The sequence below is a fragment of the Macrotis lagotis genome, chromosome 1, assembly GCF_037893015.1.
Source record: "Macrotis lagotis isolate mMagLag1 chromosome 1, bilby.v1.9.chrom.fasta, whole genome shotgun sequence".
Classification (NCBI taxonomy): domain Eukaryota; kingdom Metazoa; phylum Chordata; class Mammalia; order Peramelemorphia; family Peramelidae; genus Macrotis; species Macrotis lagotis.
In genome coordinates, this window is record NC_133658.1 from 506259123 (window position 1) to 506283663 (window position 24541).

Below are 24541 nucleotides of genomic sequence, written 5' to 3' on the forward strand. Positions count from 1 at the left end.
CAGTCTTCTAAGTTACTAAGAAGTCACAGTCAGGATACTGGGAGATATGGGGAAAAACACAAAATAGAAAATATAGTGCTTGCTGTTTATGACCTGTTTTCAATGAGTTGTCAATTCCCACATGAACAAAATAATTGGAGAATATGATGATATAGAATAAAAGTTATCCTATCTTCTTGCTATGTTTTATCCCTGAGTTTGATGCTTTCTGGAGAGTCAGAAATTATAAATTCTTGTGTCTTGACCCAATCTATCAACATTTTTTTGATGAGAAGACAGAGTAATAGTACCCTCCTTTAGTCTTGAGATGGTTCAGACATACCCTTTCTCTGCCCTCTCTGTCTGAAATTGTTTTTTACTGTAAGTTTATCAGAACTCATCAGAAATATGTATAAGGGAATTACATTAAGCACATGTCAAAAACCATACTTTAAATTTGGTAAAGATTTGACTCCATTAAATTGAACTATGACCTCCACATGAAGTTATATGGGGTTTTCCAGCCCTAGTAACAAAACAACAGACAGCTAACAGTGCTGGAAACACCAAAGGGAATCCAACAGGGAACACGTCCAACTAAGAAGACCTTCTTCAGAAGATCTGGTGAGAGATGGAAAAGCAGACAAAAACTATTCTCCTTGGAAAAATGATGAACCAAGGAAATGGAGTCTGGGATGACTCCATGCATAAACCTCAATTCTGAGGGAAAGCAGAACTATATGTTCTGCACCTGTAACCTGAAAGGGCATGTGATGGTGCCTGTACCTGGCAGAAGAATCCTGAGCATGTGTGGGAAAGACTGAGTTCCAAATACCAAGCTTCAGGAAATAAGGAGAGGGCCAGAAAAGGGGGGTACTTTGATTCCAGGAATGATAAATTTAGAAAAGTGTCTGACTTATAAGTGCATCCTTGTTGTCTGTCTGCCTGAGAGTAAAAAGGACCCTTCTTTTGCATTCTTTATAGGTCTGTTCAATCTGGAATGAGATTCTATGCAGAAGTAAGGGTGAAAATTGAGAATGTGGACTGCACTGCTGTCTTGGATAACAAGTCATAAATGACTATTATTTTCCAATTATTTTATGAAAGATAAGAAGGAAAGTACTTTCATGACTTTTGAAACAGCTTTGACTTATAAATCTGTGTGACAGGGATTATCCTTTTCTGGAATATATTTGACTGAGCCTGAAGTTTCTCTAGTAAGTTATTGATGCCAACAGGAAGAAGGATATCATCTCTGGTATGTCCATGTCTACCAATAATACTGGAATCAGCACTGATCAGTACCAATTCCTGCTAGTCCAGGCAGGATATTGCAGACAACAAGCTGAGGCACAATACTTACATTCTTTACCACCAGGGAGCCTGCACAAAGGCCAAAAGGCAGGTGATGGCAGTGGCTGTTGTAAGGGTGCTAGTTTTCCATATTCAGATGTAAGTTCAGAGAACATTAAATTTTGTGACTTTCTGATACCATAAAAATCAAAGAAATACTTGAGATAGAAACTCAGTAAGAGGAAAGGCATGCTCTCACAGCTTGAATGTGATATAGAAAAATCATATTACCAATTCCTAACTTTTAAGGGAACTAGATGGAAAATTTTTTAATCTCTGATAAAAGTATTCAGAAATCATCTTAAAGAACTTATGGACAATAATATCATCAAGCAATTCATCAGGATCTATGTATCATCAATCCACAGAGAATGACTTCCACAAGAATGGACTATATCTACATGACCAAATATTTTAACAAAAGAACTATCCTAGACCAATATATTGTGTCAAGATTTCAAGATACCAAGATATATTCTAAGCAGCCAGTGGTTCTCAATTTTGCACTTTTATGGTGAACATATTCAGGTCCTTTTGACAGCAAAAAAAAAAAAAAAAAAAGGAGAAAAACTGCTTTCATCTGTCCCTCAGGATTTTTACGAGTTTGCACAGATACTAATGGTGTGTCAAAGGTGGCATAATGGATATGATAGGCTGGGAATCAAAAAGACCCTTCTGCCTGAATTGAGATCCAGCCACAGACATTAACTAGCTGTGTGACCCTAAGAAAGTCACTTAACCCTCTTTGCCTCAGTTTTCATCTGTGAAATTAGCTGGAGAAGGGAAAAGCAAATCATTCCAGATGAAGAAAGCTAGCATTATATCCATTGCACTGCCTTATTCGCCAAAGAGCATGGAACCACAGAAGGATATGCCTGAATGGTTTAATAGAGAATAAAAATTATGAAATTAGTATGTATGTCCTATATGGTAGAAATAATTAATAGCAGAGAAAAACTTGAACCTGTACTAGAAAACTTCACCAAAGAACCAAAGAGAGAACTGATTAAGAATTCAATTACAGAAGTGAAGGATAATCTGGAAGAAGAGAAGCAAAAAAACAATAATATTAAAAGAAAATATAATCTTTATACAAGCAAAACATATTGATCTTGAAAACACAATACAATAGAGAAACCTTTAGGATTTTACATCTCCCAGCAGAATACAAGGTAAAAAACCTGAACACATGATGTAAAAAAAAAAATTTGAAAAGTGCCTAGAACTTGAGTGCCCAATCCCTAAACCCCCAGTCACATAGTGATTAAATGGAACAATTCCAAGGATTAAAAAAACAAATTCTGGGGAGGCTAGGTGGCGCAGTGGATAGAACACTGGCCTTGGAGTCAGGAGTACTTGAGTTCAAATCCGACCTCAGACACTTAATAATTACCTAGCTGTGTGGCCTTGGGCAAACCACTTAACCCCATTGCCTTGCAAAAACTAAAAAAAAAAAAATTCTACAAATGATGAGAAGAAAGAAAAGGAAATTTAAATGTCATCTGCATACACACACACACACACACCTAGAAACACATCATTTTGTGCTTTATTTTAGTTGTAATAGGGAGCCATTGGAGTTTATTTAGGGAGCAGGTAATATGATAAGATCTGCACTTTAGGAAGATCACTTTGACGGCTGAACAGAAGATGGACTAGATTGGGTAGATACTTGAGTTAGAGAAACCATCCAGATTATTTTTTCAATAATTTAAATTATTGCATTAATATATAAACAAATAGAAAGAAGTAAATAGTCCTTTAAAACAATTCATCAAAACTACCTATTGCAAAACTAGCTGCACAAAATCTATCTGCATAAGACACTGACTGAAAAAAAGCATTTTCATTGAAGAAGACATTGTGTTTTATTACCCAACAACCTTACCTTGAATTGAGGGAGACTGTGGGCTGGAAAACAGAGAATATACACTTCTTCTGCACTACCAGCAAAAAAGTTCATCTTTTCGTTATTTAAAATATTATCCTATCAAATCAAATACTATTTCCTTTTTTGGATATAAGAAAAAGTAAAGTATTAACTAAAAATTTTACTATATTTCAAACATTATTCTAAGTATTAGAGATACAACTAGAAGACAGTTCTTGTTTTATGTGTACAGTATAGGCAGTAAATGTTAATTAATTGACCATTTTCAAGGAGCTCACATTTTAATTGGAGGAAAAAACACAAAAGATAAGTTGATAATTATTTACCCTTATTTATACAGTTAAAGATGGCAGCCATTAGTTAGGAGAGGAAACTGTTTTTGGCCTTTAAGAAACAGAAATATAATTTCCCTTTCAGAGATAATAGTAGGTGGTAGTGGAAAAGAGGAAAATGCCCCTTCTTGATTTCCACAAGAAGGGGACAACATTTGATCCCAAACAACCAGAACTTAGTGTAGTAAGGGAAACCATATATTATTTATAATTGTAAAGGAGCACTGAGACATGCTCAGAGGATCTCTGATGCTTTCCCCACCTATGAAAGAGAATAGAAAACCTTCTTTTTGGAGAGTTGTGATAAAATATATTGGAAGTTGGAGAAACTTGAGAGCATGTGCAAACATTCTGCAGCAAGTTCTGGTCTGATAATCATATGGTAAATGGTTGTATAGGAAGAGCTAGAGTTCCTTCAAAAGATACTAGGAGAACAAAACCTTTGTCATTCTCTTTATCTGTTCTATTTCAATGGATATCAATTCTTGGTTTGACGCTTTCACCATTGACTTTTTTTTTAGGTTTTTGCAAGGCAAATGGGGTTAAGTGGCTTGCCCAAGGCCACACAGCTAGGTAAATTATTAAGTGTCTGAGACCGGATTTGAACCCAGGTCCTCCTGACTCCAAGGCTGGGTGCTTTATCCACTACACCACCCTAGCAGCCCCCACCACTGACTTTCAGTGAATAATAGGTGTTTCAAGAACTGAAGTTGGGGCAGCTAGGTAGCAAAATGAATAGAGCACCAGCCCTGGAGTCAGGAGGACCTGAGTTCAAATCCAGTCTCAGATATTTAACACTTACTTAGCTAATGACCTTGGGCAAGTCATCTCCCAGCAGAATACAAGGTAAAAAACCTGAACACCCCATTGTCTTGCAACAAATTTTAAAAACAATTGAAAAAAGAACTGAGTACTTGCGTCCCCCCTCTCCAATATATTCAACTTTATTCTTTGCCTCAATATTTTGTTCTTTCGTTTTAAGTGAAAGGACTGAAGACTGACCCTCTAGGCTTCAAAATGTCAAGAGAGTAAACATTACCTTCTAGAGAGGGAGTCAAATTGGGAGCCACCAAGCTCTGAAATTCAGGGGAAAGGATTCCATTCTATATTTTACAATCCAGAGGAATAAAAACTGACCTTTTGGACCCAGTCTGGTGGTGACTGAGATGGGTACTCATTCTCAGTGATACAATATTTAAACATGAATTTGATGAAATCAATGCTATTTACAAAATATACTAAGATCAAGCCTCTAACAAGAGTGGTACTTGCTATACCTTTGAAATAAATATCCTTTGGTCAAAAGGAATTGATATGGGGCAGCTAGGTGGCTGAGGTGGCATCTCTAGGTGGATAGAGCACCAGCCCTGGAATCAGGAGTACCTGAGTTCAAATATGACCTCAGACACTTAATAGTTACCTAGTTGTGTGACCTTAGGCAAGCCACTTAACCCCATTGCCCTGCAAAAGAAACCACCACCAACAACAACAAAAGGAATTAATGTTAAGTGATATGTAACTAGGACTCTGGTCTGTTACTGACAGCTAACAATGGAAGAAAACACAACTGGTATTCTAAGGTCATTAACATTAAAGAAGTGATACCCCAATCCCCCTCAGAGGTATCCCTAAAACCCTAAGAGGAATGTAGCCAACCAACTTAAGTTAGCAATACCAGAGAGCACTAGGATTATATTTCCCAGGACCAGAATCAATATACAGGAGCACCACAAGTGGAAGCTGAGAACTTATTCACTTTATATGTGTAAGTTCATCTCTCATAGTAGTTATACTTTGTGAACTTAACCAAAACCTGAGAAACCAGTTCCAGTAAGCTCTTTACCTGCTCCCCTACACTGACAACAAATTTTCTGGAGAAATGAAGATTAGGTTGTTCTGTGGGCTGAAGAGATCTTGGAGAAGAATTTTCATCCCAGTTTGCTTGCCCCTATTGGAACAGCCTTCCTTTCCTTATTTTTTTCTTTTGTTAACTGCTTTCTCTTAGTTTAAATTTTTGCTTTTTTTTGTAGCTAGGTGGTACAGTGGATAGAATGCCAGGGCAGGAGGCAGGAAGATTTATTTTCCTGAGTTCAAATCTGGCCTCAGACTTATTAGTTGTATGACCCTGGGCAAGTCACTGAACTCTATTTATTTCAGTTTCCTCATTAGTAAAATGAGTTGAAGAAGAAATGACAAATTACTACAATATCTTTGCCCAAAAAAACCCCAAATGGGGTTACAGAGTTGTACACAGCTGAACAACAAGTTGTTTGGGGTTTGAAGAGTCCTTTAAAAAGTACTGTCTGAGAAGTTTATATCTTTGTTTCATTTGTGTAACTTTGCTATTGAAGTGAATGCAGTCTCTAGGTCTACTAGTTGTGGTAAGTCTAGGCCATAAAAAATACTTTTAAATTTTGAAATTATCTAAGAATTGTGCTAAATGGATGTCTGGGAGTCTTTAGAAGGTCAGTGTAGGAGTCAATTAAGAATGTGTATGTGAATTTGGTAGGACTCTAATGACAAGCACCAAAGAAGCCATGTGAAAAGACAATGTCTGAGCCTCCCCAGAACCCCAGAGAAGTTTCTAGAACCAGATATATGTATAAAATACACCAAATGTTCTCCTGCTGATTTGCTAGCAATAACAAATATCTAGCTAGAAAGATGGAGCCCATGTGTTCTAGTTCCACAAAAACAGTCAAATGTTTTGTTTTCTTTTTTACTTTGACAAGTGCCATAGACACAAAGACAATAACAAGTGTCCACAGTTTTCATGTTGGTCCCTTGGTCCCTCCATGGGGTGAGGAACAGAGCAGAGAGAGGGGACAACTGAGCCAAGAGGAGCCTCCCACTCAGTGTACTTCACAAGATTTTTTCAGGCTTTTCTAGGCAAGCCCTTGGGCTTGCTGTCATGTCTGTGAAACTGCCATTGCCACTGCAGGAAAGGGAAGAGATTCTTTCCTCATCCTCAGTGGAATTCCAAATAAGAAGCTGCCAGAATCACAAGTGACACATTCTGAAGAAAGCTAGGAGGAGAGTGTAAACAGAAATGAGAGAAGAGAGCAAGAGTGAGAGTGAGAGAGAGAGAGAGAGAGCAAGAGAGAGAGAGAGAGAGAGAGAAAGACTCTTTAGTCAAACTTTTGCTTGGTTGATATGAATGATCATCTACATAAGTGAGCCGCTTCATTGTGAATGTCTTAGTGATTAAGAAATTATGAGAACTGGGAAGCCGTGTCAACAAAATCAAAGCATCTTTTGACAAAATAACCAGGCACCAGGGAAGCATTAAGGGACAGATTCAACATCAAGTCTGTAAAGAAGTGGCAGTTTCCTAAGTACTGTGGAGGTTTTATGATTTTCATCTATCTTTGATGTTGCACCCATGTTCTGGATGAATTTCATATGTAAAATCAATGGGAAGTCTAGAAAACTTTGATTTCTCCACACAAGAAAAATTGTTATGGTCCCCAGTTCACCCCCTATTTGCATATCTAATGCTTCATGATCCTTTCCAAGAGTAAAATTTTAAACACTCCAAATTCTCCCTTCTTCTACCATATCAGGTCAAGTTAACAAGTATGCTAAGCATTGAAGATACAAAGACAAAAAATGGCCCCTGGCCTCAAGAAGCTTGCATTCAAATGGATAAGACAACATGTAAATAACTGGTAAAACAAAAGATAAATACAAAAATAGATAAAAAGAAATATTAGAGTAGATGTCACTATTAACTGGGGGTTGGGGGAAATCTCACCAAAAGGTCTTTTGTGGGATTCTAATTGAGTCTTGAAGGAAACTAAGGAATTTTAGAGGTGGAGAAAACCAGTACAAAGACACAAATATGGGAGGAGTGTTGTCGGTAGGAATAAGGAGATCAATATTTCTACATCATAAAGCATATGGAGTAAAGTCCATGTAATGGTAAAAGGTAGTGTAATTTAGAGATTGATCAATGAGAGCCCAGTACTTAAAGTAGGTACAATATTCTCTGCCTCCTGCTAAGCTACATGGGTACTCGGCAATTTTACTTCAGAGCATCTGTATAGATTGACTGTTTTCTATTAACTTACTGCAACAGATATCAGGGATGGCAAGGACCTCTGGTGTGAGACCTACTGAGCCCTTTTCAGGGCTGCTTTCCACCTTTGGCATCCACTTCTCACTCTACTCTCAGCTTTGACTCTGTCTAGTGACTACAATCCTGATAAAATATTTGGGCAGATGGGCTAAATCAGACTGAAGGTAATCAATGAGCCTCAAATCCCTTGGTGAGTAAGGGGGATGTCTGGCTCAAGTATGTGAAGACTTTTCCCAGCAAAACGAGCAGATGTGAACAGTGTGCTTCAGTGCCCATGAAGGTGGCTGATGCAGGCACTTTGATGTACTTAGAGCTTGGTCAGATATTGAAGATATGATTATCATCCACTGCAGACAGAGCCATCTTGACCACTGGACTTCAATGAATCTGGAAGAAAGAGAGTGAGATCAACAACTTGGCACAAATCTGCCTCACTTAAATTCAGTTATGTAGGAGTCAAAAGACATCTTTACCTATTGCAAAATCTTATGTCAATGAACAAATAACAAAGTAGTAGGTATTGGGGCGGCTAGGTGGCATAGTGGATAAAGCACCGGCCTTGGAGTCAGGAGTACCTGGGTTCAAATCCGGTCTCAGACACTCAATAATTACCTAGCTGTGTGGCCTTGGGCAAGCCACTTAACCCCATTGCCCTGAAAAAACCTAAAAAAAAAAAGTAGTAGGTATTGATAAACTTGGACTTATAGTCACAAGCCTGTACAAGGACAGCCCAGGCCATAGCATTGTGGACTGAAGAAAAGGGATTCTGCAGTTCCCTGGGTGTCTGAGTAGTCTTTTCTAAGGTCTGAACTGTTTACCTCCTAGTATTAGGAAGGGACAAGAAAAGATGATTTTTAAATTGTCTGCTTCAGAGAAGCTAGGTGATGTAGGGGATAGCATACTGCCCCTGGAGTCAGGAAGACCTGAGTTCAAACAAATCTCAACTCAGACACTTAATAATTACCTAGCTAAGTGGCCTTGGGCAGGTCACTTAACACCATTGGCTTGCAAAAAAAATTTTTTTTAAATAAAATGAAATTGTCTGCTTCACCAAACCCAACCCTGTCTAGCAGGCAGGAATCCTACCCTGAAAATGAAACACAAAATAATGTACAAAAACTTTAATGAAGATGATGCCATACACCATTGATACAGGGAATGTATACGTGAATATACAACAAGAAATCCAGTAGACCTGAAAGACAAACACCTCTTGTTGCAAGAGAACTCAATAGGTCTCATGTCCAAATGGCAGCCCTCAGTAAAACAAGGCCGGCACCTGAAGACCAGTTTACTTACCAGAGTCAGAGCTGGAAACACATTTTTCTCAAGTGACCATAGTGATGGGGAGTGCCATGAAGCTGGTGTAGGTTTCACAATCAAAACTAGTCTAGCCAACAAACTTGTATGCTTCCGAAAAGGAATGAATGATAGACTCATGACAATTTGATTGCCACTTGCAGGAAAGTACCACTCCACCATCATCAATGTATATGCTCCCCCCATGATGAACCCTATTGATATCAAAGAAGAATTTTATGAAGGCCTGGAGACCCTGATCATCAGTGTCCTGAAAGAGGACACACAAAATTCTGGGTGATTTTAATGCTAGAATAGGTATAGACTAACACATGGCAGAGTCCTTGAGGACAATAGAGTCAGAAACAGCAATAGCAATAATCATAACTGAAGACTGTGCATCTCATGATTTTCTCATCATCAACAATGTCTTCCATTTATCTAAATGAAATAAAACTTTGTAGATGCACCTTTGCAGCAAACATTGGTATTTAATAGACTATGTCACAATAAGAAGGGCAGGTAGAATGTGAGAGTGATAAAGGTAATATATGAAGCAGAGTACTGGACCAATCATAGATTTATCTGATCCAAACTAACTTTTGCATTCAATAAAAATAGCAGCCACAAGGCAAAATGACTACAAGAAGAATTAATGTCAACAATTAGAACCCTTCAAGCAGGAACAGTTTGTTGCTAATGGGGAGAAAAAGCTCAGCCAATACATGGATGACAACAGTGTAGCAGCAAAGGAGTGGGCAGCTTTAAGAGATTTGGTGGTGGGGCAGTGGCTAAGTGGCTAGGTGGCGTAGTGGATAAAGCACCGGCCTTGGAGTCAGGAGTACCTGGGTTCAAATCCGGTCTCAGACACTCAATAATGACCTAGCTGTGTGGCCTTGGGCAAGCCACTTAACCCCATTGGCCTTGCAAAAAAACCTAAAAAAAAAAAAAAAAAAAAAAAGAGACAACACTGCATTCACTCATCTGGGCCAGAATACCCACAAATATTAAGATTGGTTTGATGAAAATGATGAGGAAATTCAGAAGTTATTAAATGAAAATCTAGAACTCCACAGGGGGGTTACTGACTGGATAGTTAGTACGTTTCTAAGAAGATGATGTTTAACTCCATCAAAAGTAAAGTGCAAGCAAAGCTTAGAGAGATGCAAGATTCTTGGCTTAGTAATAAGGCAAATGAAATTCAATTTCACACTGATAGTAACAGTCCAAAACAATTTCTGTTGCCCTGAAGGTCATATATGGGTCATGACCTATGGTGCATCTCAACTACCCAGTGCTAATGGACCCACATTGATTAGTGACAAGTACATGGAAAGATGGAACATTTCCATGGTGTACTTAGCAGACCATTATCAATCATGCTGAAGTCATTGAAGAGATACCTCAGGTTAAAATCAATTCCTCTCTACCTGAACTTCCAAATGAAGGAGATATTTTTAATGTCATTAGAACGGTTCTTTTCAGGTGGCAAAATACCTGATGCTGATTCTATTCCTGCTGAGATTTACAAGGCAGGGGGTCCACTGCTTATACAAAAGTAGATAGAAATCTTTTGGGTTATATGGCAAGAGAAAAGTATTCCATCCAGTAGTTAAAGGATGCCTCCATTGTTTATCTCTATAAAGAAAAAGAAAATAAGTTATCCTATGACAATCACATGAAAAGTCTTTTTTTTCACAAGGCAATGGGGTTAAGTGACTTGCCCAAGGTCATACAGCTAGGTTAATTAAATGTCTGAACCTGCTTTTGAACTCAGGTACTCCTGACTCCAGGGCTGGTGCTCTAGTCACTGCACCTGGCTGCCCTGAAAGTCTTTTTCTTAATCATTGCTAGCAAGATTCTTACCAGAGTGCTCCATAATACTTTGCTCCTTCACCTGGAAGACAGTCATCTACCTTATAGTTAGTGAGGCTTCAGAAAGGGTCAAGGAATGGCCAATATCATGTTCTGCTGAACAACTCTAGGAGAAATTCCAAGAGGAGAACAGAGGGCTGTATACAATATTCATCAATCTGACCAAGGCCTTTGATCTTGTCAGTTGTGAGGGCTTCTGGAAGATCATGCCAAAATTTGATTGCTCAGAGAAGTTCTCAGTATTATATACCAATTCCACAATTATATATTTGCACAGATTCTTAATATGGATGATGCTCTCGATGGCGCTCTAGTCACCAATGGAATTAAACTAGATTTTGTGCTTACTTCCATGCTTTTTAGCATGATGTTTTCAACTATGATGTCAGATACATTCAACAAGAATGAAAGAAGCATCAATGTCAGCTACCACAACAATGGTAAATTACTTAACTTGAAAAATCTACAAGGCCAAGATTAAAGTAGAGGGAGAGTTGGTGTGTGACATTTTTTTTTACCTTAGATGATTGTGCACTTAATGCAGCCTCTGAGGCTGAGATGCAGCAGAGTATGAATTGTGTCTCTGCTACTTGTACTCATTTTGATCTGATAATACCAAGGAAACAGAGGTTCTCTACCAACAAGCACCATACTATTTGTACATGAAACCATAGGTTACAGCAAACAGAAAGATTTTGAATGCTGTGGATAAGTTCACTTACCTTGACTGTATACTTTTAAAGTGTGTACACATAGACATGTATACATGTATGAGGTCAATGCACATATTGTCAGAACTAGCTCAGTGTTGGGAGGTTCAGAACAGAAGTGTGGGAGAGAAGAGGTATTAGGCTGTCTACCAAATTGAACAGTCATTGTGCTGACTTCATTATTTTATTGTATGCCTGTGAAATCAGGACAGTCTACCAGTGACATGCCAGGAAACTGAATCACTTCCATTTAAATTATCTTAGAAGATTCTGAAGATCACCTGGCAGGATAAAATATTGAACATTGAGTTCCTTTCTTGAACTGAACTGACGAGCATTCAACTCTATTGTAGAGAGTGCAAATCTGATGGGCTAGTTAAATAAATGCCAAGTATATATTTGTCTAAAAGACTATTTCATGAAGAACTCATACAAGGCAAGTGCTCATATGAAGGTCAAAAATAAGCAATCTAAGAACACCCTCAAAGTCTTTCTCAAGAACTCTGGAATCCATTGTAAGACATGGTGACATAGGACTGCTCAGTATAGCATACCACATCAAAGGCAGAACTGTGCTCTACAAACAAAAAGGAATTGCAGTAGCTCAAAGGAAATGTGAGTTGTGCAAATTTAGAGATATCTTCACTCCAAATGTTTATTTGGACTATTTGTGCCCAGCCTATGGAAGAGTCTTCTGAGCTCTTATTGCTCTGATTAGTCATAGTTGGATGCACTGTACCTTATCCCCAATATAGTAATGTCATTTTGATCTTTTTCAAGAGTAAAGGACAACAAACAACCAACTATATGTGCATTTTAGTTGACAGCTGAATTAGAACTAAAATTGACTTGGACAGATGATGACTTCTGAGGAGAAATAAGTGCTTCAAGCTGGCAGCCAGGGGAGTCCTATCCTAAACTAATCACAAGTGGCTGTGAATACATGGTACCTAGGTAACTAGGACCCTGAGAGAATTTTAGTGTAATCACATGGTGGTAATCCTTTTTTTTTTTATACCCAAGACCCACCAACACAAAGGACAGATTAGAGCAAGTGAGTCAGCCAAGGGAGAAAATAGATGGTCACATGCCCAATACAAGAAGTATGAGGTGCTACAAAATGGATGACCACTCCCCATATCTATTATCAGTATGAATTGATAATGAGAGTGACTTGAAAAGAAGAAAAACAAAAATCTCTCATCTTACAGCAGAAAACATAAATCAACATAATTTGGAAGTAAGAAAGGAACGAGTTTAAAGGTTTGTAGATGTATAGAGACTTTGTGTCTGTATACCAATCAATAAACTTAGATTAAGCACTCACTAGCTGCTAGATACTGTGCTAGGAACTGGAAATTTACAGATAAAAGTAAATAGTACCTACCTTCTGTATTCCAATTATTGCGTTTAGGCTTTGTGCTTAATAATACAGAAGTGAAGGGAGGGTGCTTTGTTTACAAATAAGCAAGTACAGGTTATATGCAAAATATTATAAGTACAATTTTTGTATTAGGGCACTAAAAACTCCAAAAAGGTCTTTTGAAGGAGGTGTCAAGCTGAACCTGAAAGATAGCCAAGGGTTTCAGAGGTGAAATAATAAGGGCTAAATTTGTGACCTTTCTGTGGTTTGCATATTATCTCCCCTGAGCTAAATTCCTACATAATTACCTATTGAAGATCTCTGCCTGCATGTCCCATAAATATTTCAAACTCAGCCTGTTAAAAAGATTGTTATCTTTCTCCCTAAACCTAACACTTTTCCAAACTTCTCTATTTCTTACTATATATATATGTATATATATGTATATATGTATATATGTAAATATATATATATACTTATAAAATCTACTAAACCCCCCCAGTCTTTAAGCTTTGTCACCTAAGTGTTATACTCAGCAAATTGCTCTCAAATTTCTCAAATTTGTCCTCTTCCCTCTATTCACATAACTACTACCTACCTCAGTCCATTATTGATTCTTGCCAGACATATGCTTGCCAAAAAAACTCATTTATGGAGAACTCACACAGGGCAAGCACTCATAAGGGGTTCAGAAGAAGTGATACCAAGACACCCTGAAGATCTCATTAGAATTGAATGTACAGCATGGGAGACACTGGTACAGGACTGTCCAGCATGGCATGCCTTCATCAGAGAGGGTGCTGTGCCCTATGAGGAAGGCAGAATTGAAGTAGCTCAAAGGAAATGTGACATTTTTAAGTTTAGAGTATCCACCCCAGGTGTTCACATGGACTCTTTGTGCCCGACCTACGATAGAGCATTCCAAGCTCATATTGATCTGATGAGCCATAGTGGGACATACTGTAATTTGTCTCAAACATAGTGATGTCATTTTTGTCTTCTTTAATAAAGAAGGACAAGAACCAACCAACACTGGCTCTTGCTTGGACCAAGATGATCAACTCCTAGTTGGTGTCCTTACTTCAAGGTTTTCCTTTCTCCAGTTAAACCTCCAATAGCTGGGAGGGTTATTTTCCTAAAATATAAATCTAACCACATTATTCCCCTACTTGATATACTCCAGTAGTTTCCCATTACCTGTAAGTCTGGTATTGTTAGATCATTCACAGGTTGGTTAATTTTTGAGAACAGTTAAAACTGCCTTCCACAATAGATAGACCACTTAATAGTTGTGCCACATAGGCACAACTGTACCTCTCTTCCCAAAACTCTTCCAACAATTATCATATTTTTGGTCATCTTAGTCAATCTAAGGAGTGTGAGTAAATGCTTCAATTTATTATTATTATTATTGCTGTTTATTTCTTTTTATAATTGGTTGTTGATGGTGTACATTTCTTCAATGAGAACTATCCATTCATAGTCTTTGATCATTTATCTTTTGGAGAATGACCTTTGTTCTGATCTATTTGAGTCACATCCCTATACCTTAGATATCAAATCATTATTATGGAAACTTTTTGTAAAGAATTTTTCCTCAGTTACCTATAAAACAATTAGCATAATGCCTCTAATATAGTAGGTACTATATTAGCATTTATTCCCTACCTCCCCCTTAATAGCATGATATTTTCTTTCTAAATGATATATCCTTTTAAGATTATTGTAGTATAAATTATGAAATGTTGAATTAAACCCAATTTTTGAAAGACAGTATTCCAGTTCTCCCAGTATTTTTTGTCAAATAGCAATTTTTTCTCAGTAATTGGTGTCTTTAGTTCTATCAAGCATTAGACTATTATGTTCAATTGCTTCTGAGTCTTGATTATCTAACCAAAATGATTGCTAGTTTATAATGTATTTGACCTCTAATTCTGCTAACCCCTTTCTTTTTTTCAAAAATTTTTAATTTTTAAACATTTATTTTAATCAATGATAATCTACTTTTTCTCCCGTTCATCTTAATGCCCTCTCCTCCAATGAGAAAGAAGGAAGACATGTTACAAACATGTATTTTTTTCTCTTTCCCTTGTTAAAAAAAATGTGTCAATCTTCACTCAGAGGTTATAATCAGGAGATGGTTGACACGTTTCATCATGAGTTTTCTCTCTTCATCTTTACTGTCTTACTTCAGATTCGTTGTTGGGTGAAAATGAGACAGTTACGAGTAATTGAACATCCAATGCAAGGTAGTTTACTACTCTAATATCCAGGGATATTAATATTTAGTTTCCTTGGATGTCACCCCCACTCATCTCCATATGAAAATGTGTCTGCTTAACAGGGTAGGATAAGGTAACTTTGAGTGAACTTCAGAAATCCACTTCAAAGTTTCAACACAGTTCTGGTCTTTTCATCAGGAATGATTGGAAATTCTCAATTTCATTAAAAATCTTTTTTTCCCCCTGTAGAATTATACTCAGTTTTTCTGAATAAATTAATCTTGGTTATAACCATATAACCTTTCCTAAAATATTGTATTCTAAGTTCTTTGTTTCTTTTGCAGGGTGGCTGTTAATTCTTGTGTGAACTTGACTGTGGCTTACTTGAATTCTTTCATTCTGGCTACTAGAAATATTTTCTTTGATCTGGAATCTCTGAGTTTTGATTCTATTATTCTTAGGATTATTTGCTTGGGGGATTTCTTTCATCTTTTATTATTTCTTGAAAGATGATGTGCAAGGGGGGCGGAGACAAGATGGTGACATGAAGAGATCGAGTCTTAGGAGCTCTCTGATAAAAACTCATAAACTAAGGACTCTAAACTTTCAAGAGACAGAACCCACAAAGGGACTCAGTGAGGCAGTTCTCCTACTCAAGGTAACCTGGAAAGGAGCAAAAAGGCTCTGCTCCCCGGGGTTGGAGGAGTGGCCCGCCAGAGGGGTGGCCCACCAGAGCCAAAGAACTTCAGGCTCCCGGAGGCAGCCCCAGGGCGCTGGGAGTCTCAGCTCACAGCAGCGGGGGAGTCTCCTGAGCTGTACCCCGGGAGCACCGGGCACAAAGTGGGGGAACAGCGGGGGACCTCTACCAGAGTGAGCATGTGGAGCCCAGCCCTCAGGGCACACAGCCAGCAGCTTGGTCTTTTGGCAGCCCAGACCCCGAAACAGAAGCAGGTGGAGCCAGTAAGCAGGAGACCCCAGGGCATGAGCCCATGGAGCTGAGGGAGGGGAGTGAAGAGAGAGAGACTGCCGAGCTCTGTCCTCTGCCCCTGGAACAGGACTCTGGGGCTCTGACCACATTCAGATCCTGATCCCAGTCTAGGCCCCCCCATAGAACAACAGGGCCCCCCCACCTCGGCCCCGTGGAAGAGGGGGGCGCTTATGGTCATTCACAGACCAGGAGGGAGGACAGAGCCTCACACATTGAGACCCTTGTGGGAGTGTCCCAAAAGCTCAGGAAGCACCCCAAAAAAACAGGCTTAGGCTGGGAAAATGAACAAGCAAAGAAATAAGAAAAACAGAAATTGGGCTCAGGCTATGATAGAGCTCAAAAAAGACTTTGAAAATCAAATGAGGGAGTTGGAAGAAAAACTGGGAAAAGAAAGGAGAGAGATGCAGGAAAAACATGAAAATGAAGTCAGCAGCTTAGTCAAGGAAATCCAAAAAAATGCTGAAGAAAATAGCATGCTAAAAACCAGCTTAGGTCAAATGGATAAAACAGTTCAAAAAGTTATTGAGGAGAAGAATGCTTTAAAAAGCAAAACTGGCCAGATGGAAAAAGAGATAAGAAAACTCTCTGAGGAGAATAAATCCTTCAGACAAAGAATAGAATTCAGGGACATTGATGAATTTAACAGAAATCAGGAATCAATACTTCAAAACCAAAAAAATGAAAAATTAGAAGAAAATGTGGAATATCTCATTGAAAAAACAACTGATATGGAAAACAGACTTAGGAAAGATAATTTAAAAATTATTGGAATACCTGAAAGTCATGATCAGGAAAAGAGTCTTGACATCATTTTCAAAGAATTACTACAGGAAAATTGTCCTGATATTCTAGAAGCAGAGGGCAAAATAGAAATGGAGAGAATCCACCGATCCCCCTGAGAAAGAGATCCCAAAAAACCAACCCCTAGGAATATTATAGCCAAGTTCCAGAACTCCCAAGTCAAAGAGAAAATATTACAAGCAGCCAGAAGGACACAGTTCAAATATCGTGGAGCTGCAGTCAGGATCACACAGGACTTAGCAGCACCTACATTGGAAGCTTGTAGGGCTTGGAATACAATATACCGGAAGGCAAAAGAGCTTAGAATGCAGCCAAGAATGAATTACCCAGCAAGGCTGAATGTCCTCTTCTAGGGAAAAAGATGGACTTTCAATGAACCAGGGGAATTTCAAAGGTTCCTTTTTGAATGGCCAAAGCTGAACAGAAGGTTTGATCTTCAGATACAGGACTCAGGTGAAGCATGGAGATTGGAGGAGAAGGGGGAAATATGAGGGACTTAACGAGGATGAACTGCATGTATAGAAAAATGATACTGATAATATTTATATGAACCATCTCAGTTAATAGAGCAGGTAGAGGGAGCTTATATAGTTGAAGCACAGGAGAAAGCTGAATTTGAAGATAAAACATGGTGTAAAAATGGAGTCATTAGAAAAAAGGGAAATGGAATGGGAGAAAGAAAAAGGAAAGGGGGAATAATCCAATAGATTTCACATAATAAGATTTTTTTTATTACAATGAGCTATTGCAATGATATGGAAGGGGGGAGGCAAGGGGGAATGAGGGAACCTTTGCTCTCATCAGAGATGGCTAGGAGAGGAAACAGCAAATATACTCAATGGGGTATAGACATCTAGAGTAAGAAGGAGGGGGGAGCAGGGGGAAAGGGTGGGGATGTGAATAAAGGAGGAGAGGATGGACCATGGGGGGAGAGTATTCAGATATAACACATTTTCTTTTTTACTTCTTGCAAGGGGCTGGGATTGGAAGGCCTGCCCAGGACCATAGGGCCAGGTGGATTTTGGGCCTAAGGGGTGGTATAGGGGCTCAGGGCTTCTTGGCCCCAGGACCAGGGATCTGTCTGCTGTGCCACTCAACAACCCTACAGCAGAGTCAGAGTGAAAGGAGAGAGAAAATATAGTACATGGTAATGGAGAAATAAGAAAGGAGGGAGTTGCGATCAGCAATGGCAACGTTGGAAAAATATGGAAGTAACTTTTGTGATGGACTTATCATAAAGAATGTGATCCACTCAAGACAGAGTTGTTGGTGTTGGAACAAAGACTGAAGCACATTTTTTGTTATTATTATTTGGGGGAGGGTGCAGGGCAAGTGGGGCTGGGTGGCCTGCCTGGAGCCACACAGCAGAATGATCTTTGGGTGTCTGAGGCCAGATTCGGGCCCAGGTGCTCCTGGCTCAAGGGCCAATGCTCTGTCTGCCACCCAGCCACCCCTACTATGATTACTATTTTATTTTATTTTGGGTCTTTTTTTTTTTCTTTCTTCTTTTTGGTTTTTGCAGGGCAGTAGGGATTGTGTGGCTTGCATGTCACATGGCTGGGTGATTATTGGGTTTACGAGGCTGGATATGGACTCGGGTGCTCGTGGCTCCAGGGCTGGTGCTTCGTCCATTGCGCCACCTGGCCATACCTACAATTATTACTATAATTTTTTTTTAATTTTAATTTTTTTCTCTCCCCTTTACTTTTTCGCCCAAGCAAGTCTATCTATATTCATGGGGGGAGGGGTATTTTGTTTACTTGTAAACAAGTATATTTTATTAATGTAAAAAAAAATTTGTACGAAATGAGAATAAAAAACATTAAATAAAAAAACTGAAAAAAGAAAAAAAAGAAATATGATGTGCAAGGTCTTTTTTGATCATGGCTTTCAGGTAATATCTCTTCAACTGTTTTCTAAATTTTTTTGGCTAAAAGATACATTATATTTTCTCAATTTTTTCAGTTTTCAAATTTATTTTAATATTTTTATTGTATTTACTGGCTTCTTTTTGTTCATTTTAATTTTTAGGGCATTTGTTACTTGGTCAAAGTTTTGTAAGTAAATAAGTAAATTGTCCTTTGAAATCAAAGAAGATCATGTCATCATATACATGAAGGCATGACTTGCACATTATACTTATTATGCTGAGGAAAATGTTATGCAAAGACATCCTTCTTACTGCTTACCCAAACTGTTTCATCCCAAGGCCTAATTTAATAAGAAACAGTACTTCTAGTGGCTGTGAAAGTCCTTGACCTTGTGAATATGGTTTCCTTCCCATATCAGCAAGGCATCATGGTGTACCACTATGTGATTTTCTGATGACAAATAGGCAACAACAACAGGGTACATACAAACCTGCCTTTTGATGGACTAGAATTCCTGCCCTGATTATTCCATTATTCCATTCAAATTAGACTGGAAGCTGAAGCCATGATTAGCAACAGGAGTCAGAACCACCCAAATATTGCTTTCTTCTCAACTTCCTTCCTGCTAAGTACAGAACCTGGGGATTTTGATTACATCTTAACCTAAAATATAATCCCTAGACATAGGACTGTGCTCCAGTGAGCCCTGGATCAATTAGAATTGTGCAGTGAGCAACTAAGCCACCAGTTTTTTACCTATTTCTGTACCTTGCACAAGTTTAGGTTCCTCTGTGCTTGATTTTGGACCTCTCCTTACTCTGCTTCACAATCCTGCTCTACAATGCTCTGGGTGACTGTTCATGGCTAAATCTCATTGTGTGTCCACAGATCTCTCTGTCTGTCTGCTATGCTAACCTGGGCTGGAAAACTATTCACTGTGAATTTTTTTCTTCTTGATTTATCAGGATTTTGGTCAGGTGCTTTTTTCTAGATCTGTTTGAAGGCACTGTAAAACTGAATTCAGTTGTGCTCCTTTTTTCTGCTCCACCATTTTGCCTCTTCCCTAAATAAATTTAAGTAGTATTGTCATGTTTATTATATTTGTAACAGCCCAATCATGAAAAATTAAAATTTCTCCAATTATCTAAGTCTTTCTTTCTGTAGAGTGCTTTGTAGTTGTAGTCATAAAATTCTATTATGTCTTGGTGAATAGATTCCCAAATATTTTACGTTCTGTAATTAATTTGAATATATTTTTTCTTTCTATTTCTTTCTATTTTGTTTTTTGGCAATATTTGGGAAAAGCTGATGACTTATATGGATTTAATTTATATCCTACTCTTTTGATGAAATTATAAGTTTAAAGTAATTTCAGTCAATTCTTCAGGGTTGCTTCCATTGCAATTATGTTCTTCTTAATTTCATTTTTTCAATTACATGCTAAAACATTTAACATTCTTTTTTTTAATTTTGAAATTTGAATACAAATTCTTTCACTATCCTCCCCTTTCCTTGAGAAAGTAAGTGATTATAGATTATACATGTAAATTCATGCAAAACATAGTCATATTGTGAAAGAAAAACAGACAAAAAAACCCAAGAAAAATAAAGGTAAAAAAAAGTATTCATTGATCTGCAGTCAGACTCCATCAATACATTCTCTGGAACTGGATAACATTTTTTCATCATAAGTCCTTTGAAATTGTCTTGGATCATTGTATTGCTGAATAACTTCATTTTCAAAGAAGACCATGACATCAGGGGAGGTGATGCCTCCAAGCACAGGAATTGGATTTGGTGGGGGGAGGTTTGTGCTGTCACCAGTCTCATTTTCTCTTCTTGAGCCACCTGGATCCAGTGGCCAGATATGAATCAGGATGACTGGAGATGGCCCTGGATGCAAGGGAATCAGAGTTAAGTTATTTGCCCAAGGTCACATAGCTAGTAATTGGAAAGTGTCTGAGGCCAGATTTGAACTCCCATCCTCCTGAATTCTATGCACTGCACTATCTAGCTGTCCTGAGAATGGCTAACCAATTCACAATTGATCATCATGATATTTCTGCTGCTATCAACAAAGTTCTCTCAATTCTGCTCACTTTGTATGTAAGTCTTTCGAAGTTTTTCTGAAATTATCCTATTTGTCATTTCTTAAGCAACAGTATTCCATCACAATCATTTTTCCCATTTGATGGGAATTCCCTTGATTTTCAGTTCTTTGCCACCACAAAATGAGCTACTATAAATATTTTTTTAACATATAGATGCTTTTCCTTTTTCTTTGATCTCTTTGGAGTATAGACCTAGTAGTAGTATTGCCAGATGAAAGGGTATGCACATTTTGATTGTACTTTGACATAGTTCCATATTGATCTCAGCAATAGTTGAATCAGTTCAAAGCTTCACCAATGGTGTATTAGTGTTCCTATATATACCATAACCTCTAGCATTTGTCATTTCTGATATGTATCTTATTTTTCTATATTCCATTCAACATTTATCATTTTTACTTTCTGTCATATTTGCCAATCTGATAGGTATGAGATTTTTCCCAGAATTATTTTATTTTATGTTTCTTCAATCAATAACAATTTGAGCATTTTATATGACTATAAATAGCTTTTATCCTCTTCATCTAAGAATTGATCATATCCTTTGACCATTTATCCACTGAAGAATGACTCAGTTCCTTAAGTCATTTCACCACCCAGTTCTCTATATATTTGATTTAGTTAATATATTTCAGAAAAGAAATCTTTTACAGAGAAATTGGCTGTAAAATTTTCCCCCAGTTTCTTGCTTTCCTTCTACTCTTGGCTACATTGCTTTTGTTTGTGCAAAACCTTTTCAAGAGACTGCTAGATGGTGCAGTAACTAGAGCACAGGCCTTGGAGTCAGGAGGAACTTGAGTTCAAACTTGGCCTCAGACCTTGATACTCACTACCTGACCTTGGAAAAATCACTTAACCCCATTGCCCCACAAAAGGAAAAAAAATCCTTTTTAATTTCATGTAATAAAAATGATCCATTTTGCATCTCACAATGCAAAATAGTCCATACTCCCCTAATTTGTTTATCACATCACCCTCTATGTCTATATTATGTATCCATTTTGACCTGATCTTGCTTTGTGGTGTGATATATTGGTTATTTCCAGTTTTTTTCAGAAATTGATATGTTCTATTCTTTAGGTCTTTAGGATTAAATTATAGACATACCTCAAAGATATTGTGGGTTCAGTTCCAGACTACCACTATAAAATGAGTCTCACCAAAAAGTGAATCACATGAATTTTTTGGTTTCCCAGTACACAGAAAAGTTCTGTTTATACTACACTGTAGTCTATTGTGTTTAACAGTGTGTCTAAAAATATGTATATGCTTTATTGCTAAAAAAAAATGCTAACCATCATCTTAGCCTTCAGCAGCTTATGATCTTTTTTGCTGGTGGAGGTCTCAATGCTGATGACTGTAATAGTTCTTGAAGGTGGGGTAGCTGTGATAATTTTATGAAATAAAACAGTAGTGAAGTTTGCCTTACTGATTGACTCTTCCTTTCATTTGAGTACTTAGAGGCTATTATAGGGTTATTAATTGGCCTAATTTCAATATTGTTGTGTCTCAGGAAATGGAGAAATATGAGGACAGAGAAAGAGATAGTGGAAAAGCAGTCTGAACATACCCAACATCTATCAATTAAGATCAGTCTTACAGTAGTATATGACCAGAGTAACCCAATACTTAATAAATCTCCAAACTCCAACTTATGAGATAAGAATTCATTATTTGACAAAATCTGCTGGAAAAACTAGGAAACAACATTACAGAAACTAGGTATACACTAACATCTTACACTATATACCAAAATAAGGTCAAAATGGGTACTTGATTTATACATAAAGAGTGATATCATTAGCAAGAGAGCAAAGAATAGTTTACCTGTCAGATCTATAGAGAAGGGAAGAGATAGAGAGCATTTTTAATGTAAAATGGATCATTTTAATAATATTAAACTAAAAAGGATTTGCACAAAGTCAATACAATCAATATTAGAAGGAAAGCTGAGAAACAATTTTTTTGCAACCAATGTTTCTGAAAAGGGTTCATTTTTCAAATATATAGAAAATTGAATCAAATTTATAAGAATGGGGGTGGCTAGGTGGCGCAGTGGATAAAGCACCAGCCTTGGAGTCAGGAATACCTGAGTTCAAATGTGACCTCAGACACTTAATAATTACCTAGCTGTGTGGCCTTGGGCAAGTCACTTAACCCCACTGCCTTGAAAAATCTAAAAAAAAAAATTATAAGAATGCAAGCCATTTCTCAATTGATAAATGGTCAATGAATATGAACAGTCAGTTTTCAGATAAAAAATAAAAGTTATCTATAGTTATAGGAAAAAATACTCTAAATCAATGTTGACTAGAGAAGTGCAGATTAAAACAACTCTGGGGTACCACCTCACATTTATCAGATTGACTAATGTGACAGAAAAGGAAAATGATAAATGTTGGAGAGGATATGGGAAAATTGGGACATTAATAAACTGATGGTTTTTTGAACTGACTCAATCATTCTGGAAAGCAGTTTGGAAGTGTCCAAAGGGCAACCAAACTGCATAACCTTTGTTCCAGCAATACCACTACTAAGCCTATATTCCAAGGAGATAACAAAAAAGGGGAAAGGACCCACATGTGCAAAAAATATTTATAGCAGCTCTTTTTGTGGTGACACAAAATTGGAAATTGAGGAAATGCCCATCAATTGGGGAATAGCTGAACAAATTGTGATATAGTATTGTAATGAAATACTATAGTACTATAAGAAATGGTGAACAGGATAATTTCAGAAAAACCTACATAAACTGATGCAAAATAAAATGAGCAGAAAAAGGAGAACCTTGTTGATAGTAACAGAAATTTCATATAATGATCAACTGTGAATGACTTAGATTTTCCTAGCAATAAAATGATCCAAGAAAGTTTCAAAGGACTAATAAGAAAATGTTATCCATATTCAGAGAAAGAACTGATGGTGTCTGAATGCAGATCAAAGCAAGTTATTTTGACTTTCTTTTTTATGGTACTTTTCTTCTGACCTGTTCCTGCTTTCACAAAATGACTAATATAGAAATATATTATTCATAATTGCATATACATAACCTATTTCAAATTGCTCACTCTCTTAAGTAGGGAGTGATGAGGGAGGGAGAGACATAATTTAGAAGTCAAAAAAACTTTTAAATGTTATAAATTGTCTTTGCTCATAACTGAAAAAATTCTATTTAAAAAAGAAAATTTTTAAAAGTTCATAGTCTTAAACAGTTATGGTTTGTGGTGCCCTCAAACAATTATAACAGTTACATCAAAGATCACTGATCACAGATCACAATAACTGATATAATAATAATAATGATAATAATGAAAAACTTGAAAAATTGTAAGAATTATCAATGTTGAGACAGAGGCATTTATGATCATATCTGTTAGAAAAATCACATTATAGACTTGATCAAGAAGGTTGCCACAAACCTTCAATTTCTAACAAATGTAATAGTAGAAGAGTACAATAAAGTGAAGCACAATAAAATGAGATGTTCCTAGTTTTCAAATTCATTTTTCTGAATTTTTTCAAATGTCCTTTATTATTATTATTACATTACAGGCAGTAAATGATAATCAGTGTTGTCTCTTTTCTGTATTTATACATGAAATTTTTATATTCTAGAAAAGTCCAGTTTCTTTATAAATCTTATGCACAGTTCAAAAAATGTAAATGCA

General features: G+C 37.3%; 1 long non-coding RNA gene across 1 annotated transcript in view; it reads left to right on the forward strand.

Annotated features, from left to right (window-relative positions):
• Positions 1-13277, forward strand: part of LOC141506880 (uncharacterized) — a 41894-nt gene extending 28617 nt beyond the window's left edge. The window contains exon 3 of the long non-coding RNA XR_012473998.1: positions 964-13277. This is a non-coding gene — a long non-coding RNA (uncharacterized LOC141506880). The remainder of the gene's footprint in view (positions 1-963) is intronic.
• The last annotated feature ends 11264 nt before the right edge of the window (positions 13278-24541 follow it).